The sequence below is a fragment of the Trachinotus anak genome, unplaced genomic scaffold, assembly GCF_046630095.1.
Source record: "Trachinotus anak isolate AG129_WGS33_773 ecotype Australia unplaced genomic scaffold, CSIRO_AGI_Tana_v1 ptg000026l, whole genome shotgun sequence".
In the NCBI taxonomy this organism is placed as follows: domain Eukaryota; kingdom Metazoa; phylum Chordata; class Actinopteri; order Carangiformes; family Carangidae; genus Trachinotus; species Trachinotus anak.
Window position 1 is genome coordinate 603,230 of NW_027273877.1, and position 15,408 is coordinate 618,637.

The window sequence follows — 15,408 nt, forward strand, 5'->3', positions numbered from 1 at the left end:
CTGGGAACTCATCAGTGAGAAAAAGGTGGGAAATAAAGGAGGTGACGCACCTCTGCTTTGGCTCACGGACAAAGACGCTCAGAGAAGACGCGGCAATCTTTATGGTCACCATTTCTCGCCACCTCTTTGACATCATCGGCTGATGAGAAGCCTCATTTGGCTGTCAGGATTTATTTTCTGAATGTGTCTAAAGCAGCCTTTTTATTGTTATTAAAACAGATTTTCAAATCAACTAATAAAAAAATGCTTAATTGAAACAATACGCTGTGAAATTAGATGAAAGAGTATTAGTTTCTTAGTGCCACTGATGTTCTGAAAATCCTGCGTGTTGAGTTTTGCAGATAAGAGTTAGAGAAACGCAGGCTGGCAGCGGGCCCTTCTCTTCTCACATCCTCAGCAAAGCAACATGGGAGGACCACGGGTTTGGTCTTAAGAAGAAGTAAGTAGAGTTTGTTATTTCACCGCCTTTGACTAAGGTCATACCAAATTAACAGACGACTGACTGAATAAAAATAGCATACCATTAATTCGTTTTTTCTCCTCTCTGCTCATAAATCTTAAAGGTTGACCTGATTTTTAATGTTAAACTATGTGGAGAAATTAAAAAGGAGGAGGAAGGGGGGAAAACATTCAAATAAGCAGCACGGACTAATTTTAACCATGTCGCCAGCTCAGGTTTCATGTGGGATCTGCGGGAACTAAAAATACTTTTGGTCTTTTGTGGGGAAACAATTTGAAACCTCACAAAAACAATGCTCAGTCGCTGCTTTACAACAGGCATTTTCAATTATGCTGGCAGAGATTTTGAAACTTTATGGTCAAGCAAAGCTGAGAATTATAATCAATTTTCAGGTGATAAAAAACCATAAACTGTGAGGGGGGGTGGGGTGGGGTGGGATGAGCCATTTAATTGCCACCACATTCGTTAACAAGCTTAGCTCTTGTCTAAGCACTGTGCACCACACTCAGCATTCAAATAGATCCTAATTATTTCTAGTTGAAGGTCTTAAGATTGTCAACTCTTGTGTTGGCCGATGATAAAACATGGCTCTTTCAAACCTAATCATTACAAGTACATTCAACAAGCATAAATGGCTCAGAGGTTAGAGCTGCATTAACTCTCGTGTCCATTTTGGTTGAATGGCCTGGCATCCACAAAAGCAGATTACATCCTCAAATCAAACCCTAACTGATGATCACGCTCCTAAACAGTCAATTATGGAATGTTTACTGTGGTGTTTTGTGGCATTATTTGTTTCTGTTCGCTTGATAACATGCTAGACTGACTTTAGATTGACAAGGATTTATGGGAAAAGCAGCGAACGGAGTAAAAGCCAATCACGTAAACACCAATTACAAGTCTGCTGAAGAGAATTAAAGCGGCTGAATCAAGATTTTTTTTTTTACCGCTTTCCCTTTTCTAAAAACAGACGAAAAGAAGGCGAGATACCGGATGTTTAATGAGGAGAAGGGATGATGGGCAGTGCTCACATCATAATATGCAAATCAGCCATCTCTGAAATACTGTCTGATGCACTTCTGTACAGCAGTGGATATGAATGAAGACCACTGCTGCTAAATTATTATGATAATTGAGTAGTTTTTGGAGGCAGAGCCAAACTTGGGTCGATAGAAGAAGGAAGATGAAGTAACACACAAACACAGATTTTGCTCTCACTGGATGTCCACAGTGATCCTGTTGTCCTGACAAAGACCGCATCTGCTGATAAGATACAGGGGAATTACTATAAATCCAAAGTGCAATAAATGTCTAGGTGACATCGACGCAGACAAACAAGAGAGTTCATCAGGACATGCCGATCACATTTCAGGGACAACAAGACCTCGTAGCTGCCAGATTAGCTCTGTGTGCTTCATACCATATTAATACTGACAGAACACGTCACCGACTCTCAGGTTCCCCCTCAAGACCAAACTCTGACTATCACAAAAACTAGTTCCTCAAGAAAATCCGAATCCTTTCTGGTCCAGTAGAAATATTCCAGCAGACTTATGCCTACTTATCTGAAAAGACTATGTCCAAAAATCCAAATACAAAATAATACAAATGTGTTTTTCCTTCTTTCCTATCACATTAATCATCTCAGATTCCTCTGTGATCCCTTTGAGGTGTATCCATCCCCAAGCTGGGAACCACTTAGTTTGGTAATAAATGTCATGACAATGTCCAAATTCTAAATATCCACATTTTGAAACTATCTCCTCTTGGGTTGTGTCTTCTGTATTGTGTCTTCTGTATTCCACATTCCTCTTGATTTTTAACTCTAAAGTATTACAGTTGAGATTTTGTGATGTTATTTGTGTGTATTAACAGACCCCAGGAAAGACTAGCAACCACATTAGCCAGTATATATAAAACATTTAGTAGATGCATCATGTTGTGTAAAATGTGCATTTATTCCTAATGGTCCCCCTACAATTAAAAACGCACATATGAAGTCCTTTTAACAAGGTGGTAAAATCAGATAAAACACACGTCAAACAATCACAAACAGAAAATCCTTCAACTCTCTGCCTCGCCTGTAATCAAGGTGTAATTTGCTCTGCAGCTTTGAATAGACTCCTTTCATTCTGTCCCACAATGTGGTGATTGTAGAACAATGGAACAAGTTGAGAGCAGAAACAAGAAACTCTGGTGAATGCTATTAATAAAAGACACATCTCGTCACTCTCAATATGGCAGGCGAACCTAGCAGGCTTTGAAGTCCTCTCCTCTCGCTTAACTTAACCCAGTCTCCACTCATCTCTCGCTCAAACTCTGCCTTTAATGTGGCGAGCCAGCCAGCCTCCTCGTACCGTCCCAACAATCACGTCACTGGACGTCTTCAGAACCGGGATTATTTGCATTTCCTGGTCCGTTTGAGCTTCAATCACACAAAAGGCCCAGGACCACTGAACAAAAAAAGAGCAGGAAAAAAAAAACTACCCCTAAAGTAATGTGGTGCTGCAGAACTCAAACCAGATGAATCTTCTCTATTTTTACCTTTTCCTTTGCCAAGGAAACATCAGGCACATCCTGTACGCTTCAGTGAAGACGGCCCGGCTAAAGCTTTCTAAAGAGCAGAGGGAACAAAGATGTTTCATCCCCCCTGCACACATCTCTCCTTCCAATGTTTGCTTGATTCTGTTGTCTATGATCTTAGAGATGGGGATATTGAAAATGATAGGATACAAACATGCACTCACATGTGCATACATTTCTTTGATAGAGCCAAGTACAGGACACAAAGTCCGTCTTGCAACATAGGTAAAACACATTTATTTAGAGAGCAGAATTGCCAAACACAAAGAGGGATGTGACAAATTGTGATTAACATTTCGACTATTTTCCTGTATCTTATAGACTAAGTAATTCATTTATTTATAATGTCTTTAAAAAAAGATAGATAATGCAATTGCCTGGTAGTTGCAGGCCTATATCATGAGCCCTAAAAGACAATACTGCAACTTTTAGTAACAGTGACAAAACTAAAGCCCATTCAAGAGAGTTTTGAAAGAAAGTTAATTAGCCTAGCCTGGATAGTCTAACCCTCCCAGTTCAGTTCATATCCATACCAGCCTGTAGCTAGCCTCTAGGTAAACTAGCCTCAGGACGCTCAACAATCATGAGCTCTTAAGGAAAATTTAATACCAGAGAATCTTGTTGTTCAAGTTTGCAAACTAGCAGTCTTCTTCTGCCTGTTCCTGGTGCAATGCAATGTTTCTCAGTCAACTATCAATAAGTGGAATAGCGTTAACCCATCAGAATGTGGAAGCCATTCATAAAAATAAAGCTCCATAGCGCCGTTAGTGGTGAGAAACTCCACAGGGTGCCTTTAAACTGCACGCCAAGAAAAGAAAAACTTTATATCTTTGCCTCCGCCCAGTGCGGATTACCTCAGCCAATGAGATTATTGCTGCCTCTGTAAAAGGTTTGTGTAACTAAAACTCCAATCTGCTAATGGCCACATAAAACAGCATTTCATTCTGAATAGACTTTTGTGTGCTCTCTTCCTGCACACTAGAAAAAATAAAAACCAGTCCAGCTATTTGCAGCTAGTCTGCTTGATTCAAACAACATGGCACCTGTGACTATTCAACAAGGGCACTTTCAAATTGTCTGTCATCAGTAAAAGCTGCAATTTCTGCCACAAAAAAACTGGAATAAAGACACACAGGCGGTGAAAACAGATATGAGTCTCTATCATTGTAATCAGGTACAAACTGTGAGGCCTGTGCGCACATTCCTGCTGCTGTTCAGAGTGCTGATATAGCACTGCACAGTGTGGCCTCCTCTGAGTGTATTATGATACAGATAATTATTGATTTTCATCTTAGCCTTATCATATTTAGAATAAGCTGATAACATGGACAAACGTCCCTCCACAGATATAAAAATGTACTTCTTTATATTTCAGTCAGGATATCAGTGGATACTTCTCCCTGCACACACTCATTTCTGTAATTGCTTTTTCATATTTTGGTTAATGGCAGTGGGTGTTTCCGTCCAGAAAACACACACAGAAACACACACTCTCAGACACACTCTTAACTCAGATCCATAAATGTGCAAACGAGAAGCAGAGATTAATGTGTTGTGTTTAAACCTAACCTTTTCTGTAAGTCAAGCGTTCTGCCGGGTTATTTCTAATTTAAAACTGGAGCTATACCAGCCCCTTAACATCCTCATCCTTATTAAAGACATTTCAGGACACGCTGTAGCCAGGAGGCACAGTTCAAATATATATGATTCAGTGTCATTTGCAGAGGAAATCTGGGTTTTAGAGGAAGTTAATTCTGCCTTTTGCGACTGCAGTGGTGACAGATGTAGTCTGCGGTCCAAGGTTTTTTTTTAACTGTACTGTAGGAGCTCCTATTGTGTCAGTTAAGTGTCACTAATTACTGTGTAACTGTGCTTAATTCAGATTATTCTCTTGATTTAGATTCTGTATTATGTTTTAATCCTAACTTGGCTGTGAGAAAAGAGAGTGTCTTACCATTAATCAAGTTGTTTTGGTGCCTAAACCTCACCAAACCAAGTCACCACAGTTTCACATATGAATCTTTTTTCCAACATCATCATAAACATTTTGGAAGAAACAGATCAGAAAATGCTGAAAGGCAAAGACAAGCAACTTATTTTGCCACTTAGTTTTGGAGGACTTGTTGACTATTGCAATGACGTTTTTTTCAACTGCAAAACCACTGAGCAAATTTATGGCCTTTAATTCTTATAAACAACTGGCAAACATCCATCTGTTACCAACTGTACTTGCAAAAAAAAAATGGGTGGAGTGTGTCACAGCCCCAGAAAAGTGTTTGAAAGCCATGTTCTGCAGAGGTGAGAGAATAGCATAATTCTTTGACTAAAGGTAAAAACACCTCCAGTCAGTTACACGTTATAGCAAGTAAGTAAGTAAGTATCAGCAAAACATACAGAAGTATCAAAAGTAAAGGTATTCATTAAAGCTGCACAGATTCATATTTTCATATCAATTATGGGTCTAATGACTGTGTGTCAATTATACTAACGAACCCACAGATAATCATCACCTGACTGGCTCTATCAGGCATTTTAGTGTCTTTTAGTTGACTTTTTTGGTTCGCTCTCACTGCTCTCATCAGTGTTGTTTCCAGTAGCAGCAGGCAGCTGTTTTCATTGGAGAAGCCTTGATAAAGCTGTTGCACACCACTTGCCAGCAGCAAACAAGCAGTTAGCTGGCGAACATAGCTGAGTATGTAGCAGCTAAAGCTAAGCAGCTAAATATTTCCCTATGTAGTTGGTGGAGACCAAAACAGACGGGTCCTCAAGAGACAACATCAACTTCTACTGTTCCCAATCTACAGCGATGCAATATTTTATAAGTGCATCTGTTTTATATGTAAAATCTCAAACAATATCAGTCAGAACAATATTTCCCCTTGACTGTAATGTAGAGCAGGAATAAATGGAAAAACTCAAATAAAGCTTAACAGCGCACTTGAGTACAGCACTTGCTTGCTCTGGTATGTAACCTTTCCTGTGACTGACACCTTACCTGTCAGTCCCAGAAACAGTGCCGGAGTAAACTCCACCAATCTGGCACCTGAAGCACTTTAAAACAAATGCTATGAATTATTTGCAGCTCCTATTTGTCCCTGCTTTGCTCTGGTGTACATACCCAGTATGTTTATTTGAAGTGAAAGGGTGTGGCAAAAGCTGGGTAATGAAACCCAGCTGCAGGCCGCAAAGACACTGGATGGCTTCCCTCACAACATAGGCCGGAGAGAAGGCCGACTAGGAGCGTAACACAACAAGAAAATCGAAAAAATACAAACAAAACGAGTGATTTGCACACAAAAGAAAACTGAATAAAGTGTGGCCCGTCCACTGGAGAGAGGTTTATGTAAACAAGTGGCTGTGCTAAAACAATACAGCTGGATTTCCTTCTCGGTAAGCGACGATAATCATCACTCACTGTTTACCACAGTGGAGACGGGTTCCAGCCCCAAACAGCCTCAGGTTCCCCAATAACACAAACGAAGCTGGATTCACTAACTCTATCTCTGTGATGATGCATTTCTACACGAAGATTTGGCACTGAGTGTTTCGCTACTGTCCAAACAGATCAGGAAAAATGTTTCTCATATGCTTTTCTGTGCAAAGAAAGAAAGTTTAGCTTTAGTGCAGCTTTATCAGAAAACCTGAGTTTAAACATTATTTTGGCATAACTTACCGCCTAACTATAACAAAATTTCTCTCTTTTTTTAATGTATTCTAAATGTCCTTAATATGTGTGAGCCTGGAACACTCTTTCCCCAGCAACATTTCCTAACCATTCTAAAACTAATCATTTCGCTTTATGGAAAAAGAGCTTATCATATGCAAAGTGCTCAACATCAATGTCTTCATATTCTCGTTTGAGAAATTCATTGCGCAGTGAATTCCCTCGGGATCGCTGCAGCCAAGTTCTGCCTTGCAAAAGTTTTTTTTTATTCTCTCACTTTAATTCAACTTGGCACGTTATTTCTCAGAAATACCGTTGGGCTCGGGGGAGAAACATAGACGTGGTCTCACTTGTTAGTGCGGGTTTTAGTGCTGAATAAGGATCAGACAATGGCTGAGGGGAGAGGGGCTGCAGTCTAGCGAGGTATTGACACAGGAGATATTGCCTGAACAAAGTGGATCCGTGAGAAAAGGGAGCGAGCGAGCGTGAAGGAAGAAAAAAAGAGAAAGATTATCTTAATTATCATTCAGGAGCTGCTTAGTGCAGCACCTGTGCATGAATAATGTCATTTATAGGCACATTGAGATGTGCATAATTCCCCCTTAAATCATACACATTAGCGGCATAACAAGGGATGAACAAGTCGGCCTCTCGCAGGCTCAACTAGGAGTGAGGGGGTTCATTGTCAGCCCCTCACCTCCCAATAAGAATGTATTTCTTTATTCAAAGACTCCACACTTCTCTCATTTAACACTTGCTACTCGGTCCAGAGGAGCTGTGAGGTTACATATCCTTCTTCATATTACCACACTGGCTGTGTGATTTAACAGCAGAGGGGTTGTATGATTGCACTTGTTTTGAAGTAAAAAGCACTAAGGAGCTCCAACCAATACACATGAATCAATGTGGCGCTCCTCGGGGTTGGTGCCGACGCTGCGACGTCACATGGATCTTAAACCAAGCGGGTATTAAAGATGTTTTGTTGAATCAGAGCATCTGTACTTCCAACAGGTTCAACAAGAGCTGCCTCCTCTCACACACACTTAATCTGAACACAGAAGTACTTCACGTTTCAAATGTCAATATCTATTGTCAAACTGAATGCTGCAGACCTCGTGAGAAAAGGTATAATTCATAAATTCAATGTGTGAGAGCGACTTTAGGCAACTGCAGAAACATTGTAAACAGCCTACAGTCTACAGCCTCACCTTATGTAGCTGGTTTAAAGTAAGGCCAAATAATAATAAATAAGGCCAGTGCATAAGCGGTGGGCTATTGATTCATCAAAATAAAGGCCGACACAAAATAAATCTGCAATACAAAAGATCAAATCTACAAAGTTAGATTTATAACAAAGTTTTAACACTTAATTGACAGCAGCACTGGCAAAGACTCACCTGTCCTTGGTCTGGCCTCACCTAGTAGTCACACAGGTGATGACTTCGCCAGGTCACCTAATGCAAACAGACCAAAAAAAAAAATACAACAAATAATATTAAAACTCACATACAAAGACAAATATCAGCAAAATAAGAACAGAAAAAAATATTTCTGGTTCTAAAGCTACCAGGCTAGTGAGCTCGCTGTCTGTTTGCTGGCAAGCTCATTAGCTTAGTGGCTAGTTAGTAGGTGCTATAGTTGCACCAGTGACTAGGACACAGCAGCTGCAGAAGTCATGGTTGTAGGAGTCTTGCTTGTAAAAGTATAATTTCCTGCATCTCATTTCTTCTGCATAGACACAATGGTACACTGAGGCGGTTCACAATGCCACACTTCATCACAGCTCTCATCTGCATGCACACTGAAAGTTCACTGTCACATAAACCCCGTATTTCCACATGGTTAGCCTTTCAGAAGAGCAGCCTTGTTGGACCCGTGTACACTGTTTCACAGTTCATCTAAGGGAATCTGAAGGGTTTCACAAAACTTGAGTATTCATATGACAACACTGATGTAGGGTTACACGTGACATTTATTCCCTAAGGTCCTGTTGTTTGTGTAAACTAGGAAAGAGCTTCTGATACTTCATCTAACCATGCACTACTGCGTCCCGAAAGAATAAATTCATGCCCCACGTATGTCAAACAGTCCTTGAAAATAACTGCTCAGGCCTCAATTTGAGTACAAGCTGGGTGGGTCCACACTCCAGAGCCGGAAAGTATTTGTCATCCAAATCAGATTTTGTGTTGCCATGGGAGACGTGGGTTCACACAGAGAGGATGCATACAATATGAAACAAGAGTAGTAACAAGGCTGTCATCACGGAGAAATGTCAAATATTCCGCCCCGCTGCCGACTCCTCAGCGCAGCCTGCCGCTGTCGAGGCCCGGCCCACGCAGTCAAAAGTTCACAACAACAACAGAGGGCATTGTGGGTTTTCTCTAATCAGAAGGGCCTTCCCGTTAGAGCTGAGCTCTTCTGAATTCTAACTATGCCAACAGAGATATGGAGTAGGATTAAACTCGGAGTGTGTGGACCTCCTCTATGCTGGGGTCAAAATGCAATTTTAAAAAACTCTGAGCACTTGCTTTTAGCCTGAGTGGAAGGCCTGGTGGGCGGGCTTCGTCATTCTGGGAAAATGTCAGTCGGTCACAGAAAGAGATTTGATTGGATCTCAGACTGAACTCAGGGGGAACAAGCTCACATTTTCTGACATGTTATTCCCCAAAACAAGAGCAGCTTCACTCATTATTGAAGACTAACAACTTTCTTCCTTCTAAAGCCAAAACCCACAGAACTCAAAATTGCAAAAAGGTGCTTCATATGATTCTGACGCCAATAAATCATCAATCAGGGGCAAAACAAGCAAACACGAGCTGATCACACCAGCCTGCACGATTCATTTTCTTTAAGGGAAAGAGAAACAAAGAAGTTGTTCAAAGCTGGGAAAATGTGAACAAAATCAGATGCTGATCCAGCTTCTCTGACAGCTAGCATGGCAAAAATACTATATAATAATAAATATAATACTTTTACATTAAAGTCACAACACAAGCCAGCTCCTGTCCTGTTTGTATAAAATGGTTGTGTCGCAACTTCTTCCTGTACATTTTATTGACTAAATACTTTATTAAGAAAATAACCAGCCAATCAATCTGTAATGAAAGTAATGTTAGATGTAAAAATGAGACTTTCTGCCAAACAGAGGGCTCCCACTCTGCCAGAGTGTCCTGTAACAAGACAACACATCCCAGGTTCCCGGGGTGCTGTTATGTATCTGCTGCTGACATTTTTATCTTTCTAATTCAGGAAATAAAAATCCCTGTTTTTAAATGACACACTGTAAAACTACAATAAAGCAGCTTTTGGAAACAAATGTCAAATAATAAAATTGTCCATTGCTTTGTAAAAGAGTCATTCCCCATCTATTTCTGATGACGTCACAAATTTGACTCTCATCCCTCTGCTCATTCCTTCCCCCCAAAAATTGACTTTACCATCCCGGACTGCAGGAGCAACATAATAATTCATATTCAGATCATTATTTTAATACCTCTGAGTATTCTGGTAATATTTCATAATTGCAGTGGAGTGACCTTAGGACAAATGCCATTATGAGTTTAAAGGATGACGACTAATCTGAAAGATGTAATTCCCTCTGAATATTCGGAGGGCCCCGTCGACACTCGGTATCATGTTTGAACTCAAGTTTTATTTATCCACCGCTATTTGATATCTTTAAGATACTGCAATACATATAAATTATTCATGTCAATTAGCTTTTCATCTTCCAAGATACGAACTTGTGTGATCCCTTTAACAACTATTTATTTCATGCTAAAACAGAGCTCTCCCTGGAAGCCCACTGCTATCGCCTCAGGACATGTCTTTTAAATAAAAGCATCAGAGCTATGCATACCTACAATTTGCATATTAAAGGCACTGGGAGACAGATGATAGAAGAATTGGGTGAAGCAATCTAATCATCCCTCAACTCTGACTGGAATCCCAAACTCTTTTGGGTTTGGCCTTCAGAGACGCAGCAGCAGCATAGAAACGTTCACAAATGAGAAAAACTCTGTGCAAGTTGTTATTGTTGGGTTGTGTTGGAGCTCGGTTGATTGTTTCTGGGAGTGATCTGCCTCAGTTGTGCCGTGTTTTCTTTCTGTTCAACAGTGTTTCAGCTGCACTAGCTTACAAGTTAAAGACACACTGGGGGGTGGAGCTGACATGCTTTAGGTCCCATTTATCTTAAAGGATAATTCCAGTTTCTTGCAACTTGACTCTTTCTTTCATATTGTTTCTGTCACGTTACAATAATGATGAGATCTGGAAGCACAGTGAAATTGCTAAAAATAGCTCTCCAGCGTCAGGAAGACAATTAAACCTGGTGGTTTGTTGGCAGCCTGGCTGATCTTTTAAGATTTGGTGTCACATTACTGATTATATCAGAAACCAAATGGACTCCACCTTTTCTAACTTTTTTCTTTGTCTGACGACGGCGATAGCGACACAAATAAGACCCAAGTCTTAATAAACCTGAGTTAACCTTTGTAGTTTTACAAGACATCTGCTTGCTATAAGCTTAAATTCTTCAGAACACCTTCAAGACAATCTGCTCTAAAACATTCAATTAGATGTCAGCGATTTACCTTGCGTTTCATGAGGAAGTCGTCTTGTGACCGGATAACCATTTTGTGTGGTCATGTGTCAGGTCTGCAAGCACGAAGATGTTTTTGCAATTTAAACCATCAATGACACACATCTTGTTTGGGTGTGGAGGGAGGTTTTCTTTCGAGTGCCACTATTGTGCAACAGCAGTTAACAGTAATACAGGAGAAATCCATCACCAGAGGCGCAAGGACGAACTGTGCAACAACATTAGGAGCAAACTGACCAGAACAGACTGCTTTCACAGGAGATATTTCCACTTGTCCCTGGAGAGGCTCTGTGAACATTAATGTCAGCGACGGCTCCGGACCATTTCAGAGTAGTAAACTATGCCACTGAACAAGCACACACAACATCAGATCCCTGAAACTGGTAAAGCATTAATAATGTTATTAATTACACCTGCAGTCCTCTTGCTGGCAAAATGTCTGCTGTGATAAAGGTCTGTTCAGTCCTGCTACAAGCTGCATATTGAGTGAGGACAAAATGCCATTCTGGTAAATGTTGGCAGTTAATGACAGAAATATAAGAAAGTGCATTAATCTGAAGAGTAAATAATATCATGTAGCAATAAAAACTGGTATGTAATTAGATCACTGCTGGATATGACAGGTTGGTGAGAACTTTACCAGATAAAAATATAAACAGCATTTTGTCTTATATTAGTGTAGAATTCATTTTGAATGTTTTTATTTTATGCAGAGAAGCTTTTACTGTCTACTGAGGTTATTCTGCAGGAATTTCAACAACATTTGACTCAAACTCCGCAACAAATACAAAGTGGAGCTGTGTGTGTGTGTGTGTGTGTGTGTGTGTGTGTGTGTGTGTGTGTGTGTGTGTGTGTGTGTGTGTGTGTGTGTGTGTGTGTCCTCTCAGCCTGAATCATGCTGATCACCTCTGATACGCTGCTGCCCTGTGGCTACACATGCCCTGTTTAGGCAGAGACAAGAAGACACCAGCTACTATCATGGGCAAAGACTTCCAGCTCTGCAGTTTTGTGGTAAATCCACCGCACAATGTGGCTGGTTTGAGAATAAGTTGATCCTGACCTGCTGCAGATTTGATGTTTTTTATCTTCTGTTGTTTAAATGTAAGAAAATAATCAAATGGTTGAATAAATCCACTGATATGATGAATAAATAAAGAGGAAAGCAGAGATATCAAATGACAGAATGAGGACTGAAAACAAATGAAGATGAAGATAATTTAAAAAGAAAGAAAGAAAGAAAGAAAGAAAGAAAGAAAGAAAGAACTGATAAATTGGAGTAATAAGGCAGGAAGGAAAAAGAAACTTCAAGAAAGCAAATAATAAGGAATGAAGGACAAAAGAAAGAAAGGAGGAACACAGACAGGAATGGCAGGAGGAGGAAAAAGGGGGAAAAACTTAAAGGTAGGTGTGAAAGAATGAGGAGAATAAAGAAAAAAACAAAGGCCAGTAATAAACATGCACTGGTATCTAACATGGTGGGAAAGAAAAGAGGAAAGACGCTGTGACTCTGAAGAGAAACTATTGGAAGCATGTGAAGAGTCTGAAGCAGAGCTGCAGCTCTCAGAGTGCAGTGAAGTCCAGAGCAGTAAACTTCTCAGCCAGCGTCACTCTGACTTCCTCTGATTTGTTTGCCCCGTGGCTACCAGCGTCCTGTATCGGCCGAGACAGACAGAACGAGAGCTGCCCCGGGTCCATCCACCCCACCGCTAACGGGTCACATCACACGCCGGTGTCACTCGCATGTCCACTCACTTTGGACCTGACCCACTTCACCGAGTCTGACCACCACTACACCACCACCACCACCGCCATCATCATCATCGTCCTCTCTGCCTCGGCCGATTGGCCCTGACACCCTGCAATCTGAGCCACAGCTAATTAAAGCCTTCATACGCGATCAGAGGCAGCGGCCCTTTCACCGACATCGTCACCGACAGCAGATTGATGCTCGACCAGATCACGCAAATGAGGGTGGCGGGGCATTTATGAGAAACAGATCATTGTAATAAAGAAAAGTTCTCTGACAAACTTCTCAGTGGAGAATGTCCATGTGTTCTGGGCAGGATGGTCAGCAGTGGGCATCGGTGACGATTATTGTCTCTGTTGTGGTGTGGTGATGGAACTAAGGATGAAGAAAAATAATCAGACGGAAGAATACACGTTTGCTATCAAGGAAAGTTTTTTAGGTTTGTTGGAGGAAGAAAAAAAGGAAACTGAGCATCTCTGGCTGCTCCAAAACAAGTGAAGTCTTCCTCCATCTCATTGTCACATCTCGTGCGACACGTTGGCCAGACATCTTGGCTGCGTGTCGTGAGCGAGGTCCGAGTGGCATGCAGACTTCCTCAGCACACATGGCGGCGCAGCTTCACCACCACCCTCACCCCTCGCTGCCGCCCTCCACGGATCCATTTAGAGCCTCTTTCCTGGAAGGTTCCACCTCGCCTCGCCCAGGGGACAAATGTGAAGCGTTACAGTCGGACAGGCTTTGTTACAAACGCTACGGTCTCACTGCTAGCACACCGGCTGGGCCCTGCTGATAGCTAGTGCCACTGCCAAGGTGGGCCCAAACACACACACACACACACACACACTTACACAGAGTGCTACAAACTCCTCCAAGCTGAGCTCCAAGAGCACACAAGGACTGAATGGAGATGTACAGGAGGAAGCCAAGTACATGTCGACCCTAACAAGAACACAGCTTTTAAAATCTGATGTGACATCATGGTCAAATATCATATTTAGAAATTATTTTCAACATATAACACTAATTTTTATGCTCTGATTTCACACAGAGTACAGGTTACGAAGCTGCTCCGGCACATGGATGATTTTTGATGCTAAGTTTTAATAATGATGCAAACATTTTACTTATCAGCTAAAGTCTAATTAGGGTATGGATATAAAAGAAGAAATAGTGCCAAGACAACTCAATACAAGGTAATTCATCTTTTAGAAAGACCATAATATAACTGGTCCAGAGATATAAGGGGTGGACCAGGAGATGATGAAAACATCCCATTACACAACTTGTGTACAAGTGTTTAACTTTGAAGAGCTTTTCTAACAGGTGATATTTTCACAATGTACGAATATACGTTTTTGAATTTTACACACAGCCTTATCAAGTGTCAAAGTATCACAAATGCTGAATGAATAGCTTGAATTTCTGAAGTGAATTTGGTGCAGAGAAGTAAAAAAAACAAGCATTTAAAAGTCAGTCTACTGGATTCATTCATGTATTTCTGCAGCTTTTCTGTGACTTTGACTTCCTTTAAGTTGTTCAACTTGTTGTTTACCAATTACCTTCGAGGCTTCCTACCAGCAGGGACTTCTCTCTGCATTCTTTACATTTATATTTTATGTACTTGTTACTTGGCAGATATAGTGTTTCTCCTTCCCCGAGCCAATCTCCGCTTTTAGTTGAAAAAGGACAGAGAGGAAAATGTTTTCGAGCTTTGCGTTTGAAAGGCTTCAGAAGGTGATTTGGATCTCGGGCGTTGGAGATCGGCGGTAATCATAAGCGGGTCTTGTTTAAAAAAAAAAAAAACAGAAAACACCCACACAAGTTCACATGGCTCTCCCCTTCCCCCTGCCTTCCTGTGCAAATTTGGACATGATTACAAGTGAGAAAAGCCGAGGGGGGTCTGGCTTTCACAGCAGAGATGGAAGATACCGCAAGTGTGTGTTTTTGTGCATGCATAGTTTTGCATGCGAGTGTACAGGGGAGAGAAAAAGACCCCCGCACACACATACACATGCACTTCAGCTACACAGAACATACAGTCCCAGAAACATGAAATTCCAAGTAGATTTAATATGCACAGTTGCACAAATGGCATGACTCGGAAAGCCTCCAAACCTCTCTTTCTGAGGTGAAAAACCTCCTGTAAGTACTTCAACAATGGCATTTTGCTGGTTTAACATACCAGTTATGATTGAATAATACTTTCTCGTGAGTCTTTGATCTCGAAAAAGCAAGGCAAACCTAAATTTTGTACAGATTAAGGGTTGTTCAAAGCTGCAGAAGGACGGCAGTTTTTTTTTCATCCCCTCTTCCCCTCCACCTTTTAAGTCGCCTGAGTGGAGAATCATTACACT

At 41.1% G+C, this 15,408-nt stretch overlaps 1 long non-coding RNA gene across 6 annotated transcripts in view; it reads right to left on the reverse strand.

Annotated features, from left to right (window-relative positions):
* Nucleotides 1–15,408, reverse strand: part of LOC139609787 (uncharacterized) — a 207,458-nt gene that overhangs the window by 187,336 nt on the left and 4,714 nt on the right. For all 6 annotated transcript variants that reach the window (XR_011685358.1, XR_011685357.1, XR_011685359.1 and 3 more), the window contains exon 3: nt 8,105–8,161. This is a non-coding gene — a long non-coding RNA (uncharacterized lncRNA). The remainder of the gene's footprint in view (nt 1–8,104; nt 8,162–15,408) is intronic.